Source organism: Dunckerocampus dactyliophorus, chromosome 14 (genome assembly GCF_027744805.1).
Source record: "Dunckerocampus dactyliophorus isolate RoL2022-P2 chromosome 14, RoL_Ddac_1.1, whole genome shotgun sequence".
Classification (NCBI taxonomy): domain Eukaryota; kingdom Metazoa; phylum Chordata; class Actinopteri; order Syngnathiformes; family Syngnathidae; genus Dunckerocampus; species Dunckerocampus dactyliophorus.
In genome coordinates, this window is record NC_072832.1 from 20,675,636 (window position 1) to 20,692,042 (window position 16,407).

At 39.8% G+C, this 16,407-nt stretch overlaps 1 protein-coding gene across 3 annotated transcripts in view; it reads left to right on the forward strand.

The window, feature by feature from the left end:
- The window catches only part of bcl11aa (BCL11 transcription factor A a), a 58,449-nt gene that overhangs the window by 34,345 nt on the left and 7,697 nt on the right, over window positions 1-16,407 (forward strand). The window lies entirely within an intron of this gene.

Consider the following 16,407-nt stretch of genomic DNA (forward strand, 5'->3'; position numbering starts at 1 on the left):
AATTTATACAATTTTGCAGCTTATACGTTTAAAAAAAAATCATTAATAAATCATGCTTTTTTGTGGTTGAATACAGCCTATTAGTATTCCAAAAATATTCATATTCAAATTTTTTATATTTTTTGCCTAGCATTTTTGAAGCATAAACATTTCTAAATAATGTAAATACAAAAATGCATGCAAAAAACGTTGTGATGATATGTCGTATTCTACACTGGTCACTAGGTGTCAGTAATGTTCATGATTCAAGAGTTTTATTGTCATATGCACAGTAAAACAGGTAGTTCTGCTATGCAATGAAATTCTTGTTCTGTTCATTCTCCCAAAAAAGAAAGAAAACACAAGAAAATGCATAAGAACATAAGAAACATTAATTCCAATAAATTAAGCAACAACAACAGAACAGACATGAATACCAACGAATAAATAAATAAATAAATAAATAAATAAATAAATAGAGTTATGAGTGTGTGCGTGTGTTGCGTGCGGCATGTGTGAGTGCTTCGTTGAGAAGCCTGATGGCCTGTGGGTAAAAGCTGTAATGTCACTGTAATGTTGGGTGAGACACGCAAGCACAAGACTTGATCAGCAGAACAACAGGCTTTTATTGCAGGTTTGAATGATCTCACCACGGACACAAGAATCCTGAACACCCACACCAATCTAAAACTCAACTCTGAACCCCCAGTGTCACTTCCTGTTCAACACCGGAACATATGTACAGAAACACACAAGCTTGAGTCTTATTTATGTCTTAAATGGATTATTTTCTTTTATTATTTCTACTATTCCGGGTGACTATGGGGCATTATTTTATGTCTAGAGGGACCTAATAATGTTAAAAAAAACATATTTAGAAAGTTGTAAACAGGTTTTCTGTGCTCTAACTGTGAAAATATTCTATTTACAAATAAGGAATCCTACTTCACGGAACCAATTAACAGGCACAATAATCCCTAATAAAAATCACACAAAAAAAAAATTCAACTGACAACCTCACTGCAAATTCTGTGCTTCCCTGATTAAAGAGCTGCTTCCTTTAAGCAAGCTGAAGTGCCTCTGACCATCTCTTGCCGGATTCAAGGCTGCCACTATAGATGTAATATTAATCTAAAACTCCCAGGGTGCACGGGCTGCACTAACAGTCAACTTTGATGTCAAGTAGCGTCCCACAAAATGTGCCGCAAGTTTGAAACTCCTGATGTAAAGGCTTTTTTCTCCTCTCCTGCTATGGCCCCTCTCAGGTTGTGCATTCTCTAAACGGGCATACACTTGTCTAATAGGTTGAGTGACCTTCTCTTCAGGAAGTATTTTTCTCCAGATTGCCTAATAGCAGCTACAAATGCGATGGCCTTGTGGTTTCTAAAAAGCCAAAGAGGAGGAGGTGGAGGGGAATAGCCACCCTAAATATGAGGTGTGCCTCTGTGTGGGGCCTCCAGGGTGTCTGGACGTTTCCTCTTCCCTACTTTGTGTTCTTACTATCCGTTTGAACATGGGCGTAGTGGTACAGTGTGTGTGTGAGTGCATGTGTTGACGAATGGGTTTACGTTTTGTCTTCCATTCACTACCTGCCTTAAGACAGCGGCAAAGAGGAGATTGTAAAAAGGTGCTAATAAGCAGGTATAGAAACCCTCCATCTCCTTCTAGGAAAATATTGCCTCGGTTTTAAATCATGCCTGAACCTGACCTGACGTGAATCCCAGTGGCTCTCCACTTGCAAGGAATGGGCCATGTTTACCCTGGAACCAGAGCTATTTTCTCTCTATCACAAGCCCCCGGTGGGCTCATGCTGCATTCAAGTCCCAAGATTTGAAATTCCATGTGTATAGCTTGTTCAGCATGGTGTTTAAGTGTTTTACCAGTTGTAATTGCACATTATCACAAGAAAAACAAAAGTATACATGTGACATGTGCTAAGACAAAGGCCACATTAAAACCGACATTTTCAAAAGCATGTTTCCCCCGCTTCAGAAAAAATCACCATCCATACAAGTGGAGTTTTAAAGAAATCTTTGTCAATAAAAAAAAACCATACAGTATTCACAGGCTGTCATGCACATTTTGGCCAATCAGAAGCCTGTAAAGCAGCCACAGCTGACTTGGTCAGGCATTACAGTATATGTTCATCAACATGTATGAGTGAAATATTAGCTGTACAATGACGTCTACATTATCTTTAAAATCAGCGTTAAAAGGCCTGACCAAGTTACAGTGGAACCTCGACTAGCGTCCGGCCCAGTTGGCGTGTTTTTCGGTTAACATCAAAAGTTTATGCCAAAATTTGACCTTGGTTTGCGTACATTTTCCTGTCGGCGTACAATATGGCGCGCGTCCGGTCGTGTTATTAGTACACTTTCTATTGCAAAACATCCTTGTTAGCAGCTTGCTAATTCATGAAAACAGGAAGCAGGAGTCAGCTCCGTCGCCCGTCGCAATGTCATCAGCGGTGGGCTCTGGAGTTCTTTGCTAACTAACAAGGTTTCTCCACTGGGCTCAAAAATGTTAACACAAAACAACATTTTTATTACAAATTCTCAATGCATATACGGTAAATGATGAATGAAAGGGATAAATGAGCATTTAAGGTTTCTTTTACTTTAACTGAAGACGTACGACAAAGAAACAATGTGGCAGCGAGATCAACACGGACACCGCCTTGGTGTTTTGAGTTATTTCTTGAATTCAATAGTGTTACTTACCTTTTTTGTCAAATTGCTGGCACTTGCAACTTTCTTTGACTCCATTTTGGGTTATATTGCAGCTGTGATCAGGAGAAAAGCAGAGACTTTAGGTGAGAATTCAAGAAATAACAAAACAAGAAGTTGGTGTCTGTGTTGATCTTGCCGCCACATTGTGTCTTTGGCAAGAATCATATTTTCAATGAAGGTAAAAGTAACCTTGAATGTTCATTCATCCTTTTCATTCATCATTCATATGTATTTAGAATTGTTTTGTGCATGTCAAACTATAATTGTAAAACTGTTTTTGCTTTCAGGAAAAGATTAATAGGATTTACATGATTTTTTATGGGAAAAATGTACTTGGTTAGAGTCAACCCTCTTGAACAGCTAACGACGCTAACCAAGGTTTCATTTATGCTTTTGTGGTTTTTATTACCTTTTTCAAAGCATTCTTTTGTTGTGGTAAAAGAATTAATACTAAGACCAGTATAGTTACCAGGATTATGAAGAAACTGATTTCCATGAAACTATATAGATAGTCACAGTGGGGTGTGACTATCTATTTTTGTTTTGTTTCTTCTGACAAAACACAAAAGACCACAACATGTTTTTCTTTCGTTTTCATAAAAATGTAAATGTAACCAAATGGGGAAAGACAATTTACAATATTCAACTTTATTCATGTTGGGTTATTATCCAACACTTTGACTTTCATGCCACAAAAAAGGAAAACACATGACAAATATGTCATTTACAGCAGAAGAAACAAGATTGCTTTCAAATGTATTCTGCATGCGCTACAGTTTGATAAAGCCCAACATGTGGATACTGCTTTACCTTTATCTCAGGGGGGAAAGTCTGGTTTCTCAATTGTCTCTGTTTGGCGCTCCCTCTGACCTGTGGCTTTTTACGAGAACACACATTTTATCCATGGCTTTTAATGGCATATAAAAAAATCACTTCCTCGTCAAAATCCCTCTCTTAATAGCTTTTCTGAGTTGTTTGGAAGCTGTTTGGGTTTGGTCATTAGTGGACTGTGAGTATGTGTGCAAATGTGTGTGTGGCATTTTGGAAATCAGCTGTCAGACTGTAAGGTCGTCTTAGGTGGGATTGAAGGGGGGTGGGGGGGGGGGGGGGGGGGGGGGATACAGGCCGTGCCCATGAGGGTGGGGTTTTTGGGGGTTTGGGAGTGTGTGGTGCAGCACTTAAGCCATACTGGCCCTGATGGGAATGCCAGGCCTCCTCACCACTTTCCAAATCACTAATGGAGCATCTTTGGACACTCAAACACACACACACACACACACATATCTTGCCACATGCCGGCAGACAAAGAACACTTTACATTCTACCCCTATTTTACCTGGATCCACACATTATGAATGTTCCGTATGTTAAAGAGGACATCACTTTTATAACTGTACACGCTACCCCACCACTCAGTGCTGTTCTCACTTCTTAATTATTTACTGGCCTTTTTGTCCTCTCCTGGTGGCCCGGCCCCAGGCATATTAGTGTGTGTGTGTGTGTGTGTGTGTGTTTGTGTATGCAGAACTGAATGCAGCTTCACACGAAAACAGAAGAGCCTTTCACATCTATCACGAGTCTTTTGTCACTCCCAAGCGCTGTCTATACCATATGCTCTGGCAGCCGTCGACCAGCCGCATCCACCCTGAAGCCATTTTTCACCACCAAAGGCACAAAGAGTTTTTTTTTTTTTACATTGGACCTTTCACTTGTATGGTATATGGATTTTTATATTATGTTTGTAATAAGTTATGCAGCCAGTTTTGGTTTTACGCTCAAAAACGTTTACTGACTAAATGAAAAACAAAATTGCTTGTTTTTTATGCACTTCAATTACGTAACTCAAGCTTCCATCTGAGTGTTAAAAAAAAGTTTCCTTTTGTTATTGATTTTTTTTTTTTATCTGACAAGTTGAACTAACAACCTCCCACTTTTGTTTTTTACTGTCCGCTTTATTTTGGTGGTGGTCAGCGCTGAAAATGCAAAGGACACACAAGTGGTTTGGCGGATTAGCATGGAAGTGATGAAACAATATTTTTAGTGACGAAAAACATCATCAATGAAGCATAGAGAAATAAACATGTAAATAGGCCTGCCACTATAACAAATTTTGCTGATCGATAATTGCGCTATAAATTATTGTCAATAATTGATAATATCAACTTTTTTAAACCAATTTTCATGGTGTCATGTCCCATTTTGAACCACTCGATGGTACTCAACTATAGTATACCTGTGTGAAGTTGCCTATTGTGGCACTCACGAGTCTGTGAGGAAGAGGTAACTTTATTTTGCAAGCAAAGTAACAGCACAGCTCATAATGAACTTCACAACCCCACTGAAAATACCAATCCCACTCACGGTGTCGTTAAAGTACAGTACAGCAAAGCGTGCTGGGAAACAACAAGTGCTCCCGGCGACGCTACACTATATAGAGCGTCTCTGTTAAGAAAAAAAAACAACACTCCAATAAAACCTACACGCACACACATGCAGTTATTATTATTATTATTGTTAAACTAATGTCGGGGGTCATATTTGAGCTGGACCGCAGCGGTGTAAAATGCAATGTTGCTGATTGTACTTCAATGCGTCCTCCTCCACTCGGCCACACCTCTCAGGAACCGTTGCCATGCATGCACGCCCTCCCAGGCAACCCGCACCGTCCAGCATGCTCCAACATCTGCCGAAATACAGGCCCCTCAACCGAACCGCACCGAAAGGCTGCACCTCCCCTGCAATGCAGTGAGCGACACCGTCCACAAGCGCACACCACCGACCCGCCCTATACATTCACTTCGCAGATCAAATGCCCCAGCAAGCGCCCTAGCAAGTGTTTTTTTCTATCATTCGATTAATTGATTTATCGATTATCGTGGCAGGCCTACATGTAAAAATTGCCAACTTACGGTGAATGAGAGTTTTTTTTCAGAAAAAAAATGAATTAATTAGTAAATGCTAGTTGTCTCATAGTAGACTATGGTCTATTATTAGTCAAAACATATTGAAATGCAAATATGTTGTATTCTGGTCACTAGGCGGCAGTAATGATACAAAACATTGAGACATTACCTTACCTTAACACTGCATGGAGACATGAAGTCAGCCATGATAGAGTGAAAAACAAGTTCTACTCTCATCCCGAGTGGAAGTGGTACATTTTTGACTTTTTAAGTTTAGAAGAAATACATTTGGGGCTAACTGGTTAGCTCGCTAGCTTGTAATCTCACAAGTCCCTGCTGCATAAAAGTCCCAATGCGAGTTAAACAATGCTGTAACTATGAAAAAATTCCATTTATTACATTGAATCCTATACTGTGGAAATTCCTTTAACGCGGTCGGATCTGTAACCAATTCACAGCTATCAACACAGGCCGACTGTATTTGCTTCTGTTGCTTCTGTTTTTTGCGGCCCCACCCACCCACGGACCGGTACGGTTCCACGGCTGGTGGTTGGGGACCCCTGTTCTATATGTTAAAATGAAATGTGAAGTTAAATAAGGCTCTTAAAAAGGTCTGTCAAGTACATCTGTCTGGTAATTTCACACAAACCAAAAACCTGTCTCCTTCATCTCGGTTGTGGTTCTAGTACTTGCACACCTTGTTTCTCTTGGAGGACAAAAGATTTCTTTTGGCGAACAGCACGGGTTTCTCTCTGCGAGATCCATCCCCGTTGGCTTGCACACACAGAAGCACACAGTTAAAGAGGCAGGTAAACTGCTGTTCGGTTCATATTAACACAGCCATATATTCTGCCTGTCGTGCTTGCTTTTTTCCCCCCCGTCATTGCTCTCAGTTTTTCCCCAGCCGTTATAAAATGTCTGGGGGATCGATGGGGCTCTCAGGGTGTAGTGACTGCAGCTCTAATGAATGAAGTCTACAGTGTTTGTTAATCAGACAAGGTTGAGAAAGACGCTGGAGGGGAGTTTGTCTCTGTGCTTCATCTTCTTGTGACAACGGCTGGTGTTCATGTTGGTGCTCAAGACTTAACCAGAAATCTGTGAGTTAATTAAGTCCCTCACGATCGCTGAATTTCACCTCATTTGCCTTTTTGCACAAAAATGACTTGTGTCGGAGACGACCTGCAATCGATATCTTAAAAAGCCCTCCATACATTCAGTTTCACAGCCACAATACAGTGCAACAGTGATGAATGTGCATTTTAACCATCTGTAAGATGCATCTTTTAAAATTCTGCTCTAAAATAGAAATGTATCATAATGTTTTTCTGAACGGTATCATCAGCACTCACAAAATATGAGTAAAACAAACAAACAAACAAACAAAAACAGCAAATAAGTGCCCAGCTGGCTCTGGCAGTATTACAGACCACTAAAGTAGCTGATGTGGCGATAAGAGGAACACTGGTCTCCTTATGAGAAGCTACTGTACCATCTGAGCAGATTAAAGAGTTGCTATATTTTGGTAAAATATATAAAAAATAACCAATTCATATGACTTGTCACTGCCAGAGCCCGTCTTGAAGCCCACTTGTGAGCTGAGTACTAAAATCAAATGCTTGAAAAAGCTCCCCAAATACACCCGAGACCCACTTGAAGTTGAAGCCTCATCTGAAAAGTACCAGCGGGGTAAAATATCTTGAATCGGAGTGTTTTTGCTGCAGCCTAAACTGTATCTCTCCAAGGTCAACAGTGAGACAGTGGGAGGCTGTTTGTGTTAAAGGCAGGATGGCACAGATTTCCTCTCCTTCCTCCTCCACTCTTCTTTCACTCTTTCACCACAAACCAGCGCTATCTCGGAAGGTAAAGGCTTTTTATTGCTGATGGCTTACGCTCATAAATTTGTATTAAATATGTCTCCTATCGATTAGCCTTAAATGAATACAATTAAAGAGATCGGTACTTCCCAGTACTTCCCACCTGGGAGGGGAGAATGGAGGGATGGCCGGAAGGCGGACAACTTGGTGGAAAGGAAAAGAAGGGACTGATAGAATACACAAAATACTCTATATGGACAATAATGTATAATATGAAAGAAGATAATATATTATGTTCTTATATAATTGTAATACATACAATAATAATAATAATAATAATAATAATAATAATAATAATAATAATAATAATAATAATAATAATAACAATAATAATAATAATAATAATAATAATGGAGAAAACTTTTGTTATGTTTTAAAAAAAATGGAAGTGTAATGATGGCTAGTACACTAGTTTGACTGCTAGTCTGGGCTATTTTCGATAGTTGTCTTATGGTTCTGCAGGCATTTGGGAACTTGGCCTACATTGGCAAAGCTTGAGTTGCACAGAAAGTAGACTTGCCTGAGGAGTTGTTCTTTATATGCAGTGAATCAACTTGATATTTATTAGTCAAATTAAAACATTCATTGTCATCTTGCATTTTTGTTTTTTTTGTGTTAATCAAATGTTTTTATTTCCTGATTCCGGATGCGAGTTGTCTTTTTATAAAGTCCGTTTTTATGTGTTGGGCTTCTTGTGCTTGAGTTGTTGAGGATGGAAAAACAACTGTCAGTCACAACCTGAAGTGGATTTTGATTGGCTGCCATTGTGTTTGGGCTTGTTTAGCATCAATCCCATTGGCTCCCATTGTATTTGAGGGCAAGGTGAGGAGCAGGGAGTAGCGGAGAGGAAACATGAAAATGGAGGAAGGAGAGTTTCCGGGAAATTTACATTTCAAAAACGCCCAGATGGGACCATTGATAAAGGTAGCGTGATATGCCTTCTTCATAGGAAGAGGTTTGCTTACCACCGAAGCAGCCATCAATGCAAACCACGCAGTCACAAGTGCAGCCATAGCTAACGATTGATCTGCCATAATAATGTAATGAATTTTAAATGAAAACCCCTCCAGGTGATGGCTTTTCTCAAATTTTTAAAGTGAGATTTAAAAGAGATCAATCAACATTAATTACAGATCATAATGAATTAATCTCTCAATTTTTTTAAATCTCTTGACAGCACTAATATTTACACCCTGACTCACTCATCACAAACCAACAGGAGCTTACCGGCCCAAATGGCTACCTCACTATCTGTGCAACCAAAATTAACACAAGTAACACATGTGGAACACACAATGTAACTATACCACACAGACTAGGATTTTGGAATAGACACTTCCACACTAATATACGTACAAAACATTTTTTTTAATTCTCATTTATAACCCGCAAGGCACACTAGGAAGGCCACAAGTACACAAAACAGTATTGCGCTTGCTGTTTGGTTGGTTTGTGTTAGAGTGTCAAAATAAGCATTTTTATGGCCGTCCCAGTGCTGTGCCATTTTTTACTGTAATTGTAATCGATCGGTTCTAATTCATCATCGCATCCTTTCTGTCGCTGCGAAAACCTCAAGCGAGAGAGGAGAATGTTAAGCTGATTAATGGATGGAATGGGGGAACAAAAAGGAGGGCACACAGTGGGCCACTCAGAGCAGAAAAAGAAGACAGAGAGTGAGAAGACAGCCACCTGTATGCAGTGTTGATGGACAGATGGAGGGATGAAGCCAAGTGTGCGGAGGAGGGATTAGATGAGGAGAGGAAGCAAAGTGCTGTGCGTGTGTTTATGTGTGGGCCTCCGTCCAGCTGAGGTGTTTGCTCGGCTCAGAGTGATCTCCTACAGCGGTCACTGCAGCACGCACACTGCACACACACACACACACACACACGCCGGCACACACATACACAATGATGACTGAATTGTCCTGTTTGGCAGCTGTTGCTGGTCCCCGCAGATCGCTCAATACTACCTACGTGTGTGTGTGTGTGTGTGTTAGATCTGTTGCCATCAAACTCCTGAACATATACATTTGTGGAAACAAAAGTAAACACATAGCTGCTCTTGTTCTCTTCTAATGTAAAGGTCCTGCAAGGAGAACAGTGTCAGCTTTACGCAATCAATCAAAAGCCTCAATTATTCAGCCTCAGTCCAAACCAAGATGGACTGATCAAATTAAATCTGATGAAACGGCAAGAGATTAAGAGTTGAAAGGAAGCTTCTGCATTCGAGTGGCCCACAAAGGCTCAGTCATTTGTGTGTCTGTAGACTAAAGCCTGACTCTTGTGTAACTCAGTTCAGAAGCTTCCAACACAAGCACAGACACACTGAGGACCACCTTCTGTCTTTCAAACCCTCCCGTCTCGCTCTCTCTCCCGGCTAACATAAGTGCTGTAATTTGGATGCTCTGTAATTTCACCATGGTGGTTTAGGGTTAAGTGGAGGCTGTCGCTGCTATCAGGGGTGCCGGCCTTCCACATGGACACACAAACTCACTTGTACACACACACACACACACACACACATGCAAGCTTACTGCCACAGTGCACATGCTTCTACAAAGGTCGCCATCCATTTAATTACATTTAAAAACACAGTCTAAAAGTGCAGGCTTTGTCATTAGGACAGCCTTTACAAGATGCATTATTGTAAGTGTGTGTGTGTGTGTGTGTGTGTGTATGTGCGCCTGAGCGTCAAAGTGTGCATGGTATGACAGAATGAAAGAAAAAAAACTTTGCACATTGCAGCTATAATGGTTAGCGGTCGATTGCTGCACACACACATGCACACACACATACAGAAACACACACACACATGCTAGATTACAAGTGAGAGAGTTGCGGATAGCACAGTCTGTAGCTCAGCAGGGGTTCTAAACACAGAGACAGAAGGTATTGATATATTCCACAAACGCACACACACACGGACAGACGATATTGATATTTTTTGCTCATAAGGCGAGAGTGAGAGAGAGTGTGTGGCTATTTAGCAGGAGCACGCACACACAGCGTGCAATCAAACATGGTCGAAAATCTATTCTTGTTTTGTGTCGTTTAAAAACATTTATATTGTCTTGCGTGGAAAGAGTTGCCCATGACTGGTAGCTGCAGGCGTACTGTTGACACAACTGAAATGTGAGAATTTTTTAACGATTCAACATTCACAGACTTGCAAATGTTTAAAAAGAAATGTTTTTTCTTCGAGAATAGTCCATTTTTTGTGCAATAAATGCACCTCAGTCACTCTATCATAATAATAATAATTTACAAATAGGTGATACTACAGGTAAAATGTACCACTGTTTAAAAAAAAGCCCACCGTTTTTACATGCTTATGTCTTTAGGCTTCACTGATGATGTTTTTTTTGTCAAGCGTTGAGATTTCACTTTGTTCAGCGGGCCTTGAACGCCCCATCGTCGCCGTTAGACGCAAAAGTGAACCTTATAAAAGTTCTACCCCGTGACCCCCATTCCATCTGTTCATTGATCATTCATTAGTGGTGATTACCTACACATTCGATACTTTGAATGTGTTTAATAAGTGTGTGAGGCGTGGAAGGTTCTGGAGCTGAATCTAATCAAATCATTTCATAAGCCACTTTTATTGCAAATGTTGATCCAAAATCAGAGGAAATTGTCAATGTCAAGCAAGCAGGAGGGTTTAGAAGGGGGTGTGTGTACTGTGTGTCAAAAATAGACATTCTTATGTGTATCTCAATTACTTGCGGATTTTCACCATTTGCTGGTGGTCCTGCACCGTAACCCTTACAAAAAGTGGCGATCTACTGTATTTTTAAGGCCAAGCTGTCATTTTTTATTGAATTTATTCTACTAATTATAATCCCATATATTATGTTACACACCACACAGAACCAGACCACACTCAAACAGGCATGCAAGGACACAGATGTCCGACCAGAGGCTGGGTGAGCTGAGGTTTGGGGCGGTTCAGTGTTTTGCTCAAGGGCACCTCGGCAGTACTCTGCGCCCTCTTACGGACTGAGCCAATCCTGGTTTATCTGGTTAATCTTATGAGCCCATAAACTGGAAAAGCACATGGAATACTTTTCCAGTTTATTGGCTCGTAAGACTTGTGGTTGGACCGAGTCACAACAATTGAAGATGATAATATCATGACGTCATGTTTCTACAGAGCCATGAAGCAGTCTCCTCCACTTGTTAATATTTAATATACTGCGCTACAGATTCCGCAGCTTCACTCTATCACATTTTTTTTTCAAAAATATATTAATAAATGCTGTTTTGTGGTTGAATGCGTCCTATTATTAGTAAAAGAAACTATACATATTTAACAATTTTAAAATATGTTTTGCCTAAATCAATTTTTTTAAGCCAAAAAAATGACTAAATGAAGTAAAATAGAAATATAAGGCATTCAGAAGACACATGTGATGATATGGATGTAGTATTAGTATTAGTATTTAGTATAACTGGGTGTCAGTAATTATCTCACAACAGGCACAATAATCCCTAATAAAAATCACAAATAAAATGTTCTATTATTATGTCTATTATATTGGGTAACATGAGTGTAAAGGTGACTATAGGTGTGCTATTTCATCTCTCTCTAATAATGTCAGTAAACAGGTTTACTATTTAACTTAACTATTTAACTTAACTGTTTAACTGAACTATGAAAATATTCCATTTCTAAATAAGGAATCCTACTGTTGCAGCCCACGGATTTGTAATTATAATTTTTTTTTACCCTTGGCATATTTAGAAAACTGAAATGAATTAATTATTAATTCGACTTATTATTATATATTACACTAATAACTTTGATTTGGCTCATATAAAACAAAATAAAAATATTTTCTTCAAGAAGCTTAGCATATAATGACCTAGATTGGATTGGTTTTAGCATCTTCGAGCTACAAAATGTACCCTTCCACTTTTCTGTAGGCAGCCCTCGCTGGAAAAAGTTTGGACATTCCTGCTGTGTTTCATAATTCCATCCAAACAATGCTCTGCCTTTTTGAGTGTTTGCAGTCACTTTACTGTGTTGACAGGACACAGATTGCCTCTGTTTGCTTTCCAATTGTTTGCCCTGGATTTAGTCGTTTAGGATGAATATGTTGGGTAGATACTCAATTACTGGACTTCAGTCAGAAGTTTGAATTTACCTTGAAAAATATCACCAAGCCAGAGCAGCAGATACAACGAAGTTTTGCACTTGCTTCACCGTAACATGCATAATTAAATGAAGAAAGCTATCAGAACCTAACGTTTCCTACAATTCCTTTAGGGTGAAGAAGGAGGGGATGAAGGTTAACAGTGATGCCCAGATGCAAATATAAGCAGTAAAACCTAAAAGGCTGAGGTGTAGATATAAATGCCAAATTGGATTCAGAGCCATTGTCCCTCACTCCCAGTGAGCGTTCTTAATCCTGTTTTAGCAATGTTCCATTACATCAATTACTATCATCCGACGTAGAGATGGACACAGCCAAGGACACTGCCACAAATCCATTGATGTTTGAAACAGACTCGAGGATGGGGAGCTTAGATTGAACAGAAAAGATGGAAATCAGGTATAAAAATAAGTCTAACGAATGAAATGGCTGGTAAATGGAGAAAAGTCTAATTGTAGACATGGATGAAATTCATGCAAGGCTAAAAATGATGGAATGTCTATCTTTAATTGTGGACAAGACTTGGCATTTGTGTTTGTTTGTCCCTGGCCTGAAAGAAATGTAATAGTGATAGTCCAGCTAATTTATAGAACAGAATGACTGGATGAAGATCAGACTAACAGACAGTGCTATATCCTCAAAGAGAATTTCAAAGTACAGCTGATTGGCTTCATTTCATGCTGTTTGAAATACACAAGTACCACCCGTACTGATAAAAACAGCCGCCTATGCATCCCTTGAATACATTTAGATGTTTCACTGCTCCATACTGGAGGTTACAGTAAGGAGAGCGCCAACATGATGAGTGATAACGGATTTACGTGATAACAATGCAGTATTGATAATAACAAAAGTCCCCTTATCTTTGAATACAAAGTCACCGATAATTCTGACTTACATTACTGCTCGTAACTTTGAGCATTAGTAACTAATTTCCAGTGGTGATTGGTGGCACTGGTGCTAAACTTGATGCTCAGCCAAATGTAAAGAGCATATATTGAACGGCTCGGTGATTGAGGGTTCAGGCAACTCCGAAAATCGATGCTACAACATCACCTGGCCTAGTTTGGAATCAATATTTATCAAATAACATGACAAAAATATAAAACCTTTGAAATGAAATGCATCTACTCACCACAGATGTTAATTTCTCCTCCTCAGTCAGCCATTGTGGGTGAAACTTGGCTTGTTGAACAGCTTTGCTCTGATCAACCAGTCAGAGGATGGACAAATTTGATGTCACTGTGGGCCACCTAGCTGGCCCTGAGAGGTGAATCTGAAATCTGATTGGTTAAAGAAACAGCCCCATTGCTAATGGTATGTATGTGACAGGGGCCAGCACTCTTGATTCTGAAGGCCCTGGGCAGATAACATTGACATGGCAACACACAGAAGCTGAAATCTGACTGCACAAAAAAATGTAATATACACCTACACTACTGAAAGCAGTGCAGCCAAGAAACACGCTGCAAGATAATAGACGATTGGGAATGAATTAATACAATTTCATAGAGCAAATGCTAGAATTTAAGGTCACTAAATGTAATTCAGTGCTTCGTTTACCATTTAGGCCGGCAGAGAAGGCCTTACTGGCCCTGAGCTGCACACCACTAGTCCATACACGTACTTGCTTCACATGGTCTTTATCACAGTTTGTGACCCAAGACCCAATATGTATTTTTTTAAATGCTGTGGCTGGTGTGAAATATATTCCTTTAGCAATTAAGTATACATTTTTTTAAGTAGCATTGTGTTACAATCCAAAATCATTACCCGCAATTTAGATAATTTAATGCAATTGCACTCAGCATTATCATTATTTCGCTTCACATTTTGCTCTCTCTCTCTCTCACACACACACACACACACACACACACACACACACACTCGTAAAGGAGTGAAACACGAGCCAAGCAGCCTTACTGCCTCGCTCTCCCATCTAGCACCACTTAAGTGTCCAGGCAATGCCCTTGGTTTAATAGAGCTTAATGCCTGAGCTGGTCACCGTAGCATGGCTGGTATTGAGTGTAAGGACATTTCTGAAACTGAGCTTGCGTCTGTTCTCCAGAGTCTCACCAGGAGCTTTGACATTTACCTGTAAGTCAGGAATCAGCCGATATCGTCACACGCGCTACCCCCCCCTCCTCTCCTCCTCTTCATCTGCTGTACTCGAGCTAACAAGTTATATAGCAGATGTTTGTCATTGTGTATTTATTTGAACTGAAAGGATTACTTCACCTATTGCATCTCAACTCCCCGCCCCCTGCCTTCATCTCTCTGTCTCCACTCCACTTTCTCACTTCATTTCTCTACCTCAGAGTGGCGGAGTTTCCCTAATGAAGTGGTTGATGGGAGTATATTACAGAAAGACGGAGTGGAGCGGTCTACTCTAAAATCCATTAACCTTACAGTTTCAGTGAGTGTAGGGACAAATCTCAGCTACCAGTCTAAAAGGAACATATTAGCTTCAGAGTTTGGTCTTGTTTTGTTTTTTTCATTGACATCCCTTGTTTTTATGTTGCTGGAAAATGATACTACGGGAGAACACGATGGGTACAACGTGCAGGAACCTACATTTGAAATGTGTCACTTGGCTCATTCCCCAACATAACAGTAATGTTCAATTTGTGCCTCCTGCTAATAATAAAGAGTGAATAGTTCAACAAGAGTAAAACAATGAATGATTGAATAAGATTAACCATGTCTAGTCTTGATAATGCAAATGATGTTCGGAGGTTATATCCCATGCAGGTGGACACATTAGTGGTAATTTGTGCCAATTTTAATGATACATAATTTAGAAGCCTCTCTTGTGGTCGTGTGGGACAATCATGTGTTGGAAAGGATAGACACAGAAAAAGAGATTTCACAAGGCAAATGCAACACTCTCACACACAATTTAACACTTACATAATTACACACCAGCTATTTGTTGATCAGTATGGTGATTGTGAATGAATGCCTGCTGTAACAGACATCATAGATGTTCTCTTTGCTGATATTTTGTATCATTGTGTAGCGCTGCAGCAAAGAATTGCTGAATCAACAATTAATAGATTATCCAATAAGTCATTATATTTTAGTGTTTGATTCATAGTTTTTTTTTTTTATTAAAAATGTAAATATCCTCTCATTTCAGCCTCTGAAATGTGAATATTTTTGAATTTCCATAGTCATCCATCCTATTATCTTTGTGTTTTCGGCAAAAATAGATATTCACACACGGCAGCACGGTGGCCTAGTGGTTAGCATGTTTGCCACACAGTCAGGAGATATGGAATGTCTGGGTTCGAATCTTCGTTGGAGTTTGATGCGCGTGGGTTTTCTCTGTGTACTCTAGCTTCCTCCCACGTTAGGTTAATTGGCGACTCTTGTCTGTATGTGCCCTGCGATTGGCTGGCGACCGCCTCTCGCCCGGAGTTAGCTGGAATAGGCTTCAGCAAACCCCCGCGACCTTACTGAGGACGAGCGGCATAGAAAATGAATGAAAGATATTCACACATATCAGCTTGGACTTTGGAAAACAGTGATGGACATCTTTGCCTCAATTCTGATATGTTGTGGACCAAACCACCAACTGTTTGGTTCATATTGATTTGGTCCTAACCGATCACTCAATTAATCGAAACTAGAAGTTTCAGATTAATCAACTATGAAAATAATCCTTAGTTGCAGCTGCAATATTGTGTATCACATAATTAAACATAAGGATTTTCAAATGAACTTCACACAGCAGAACATATTACTATTACTGAAGTGGCAAAACGTAA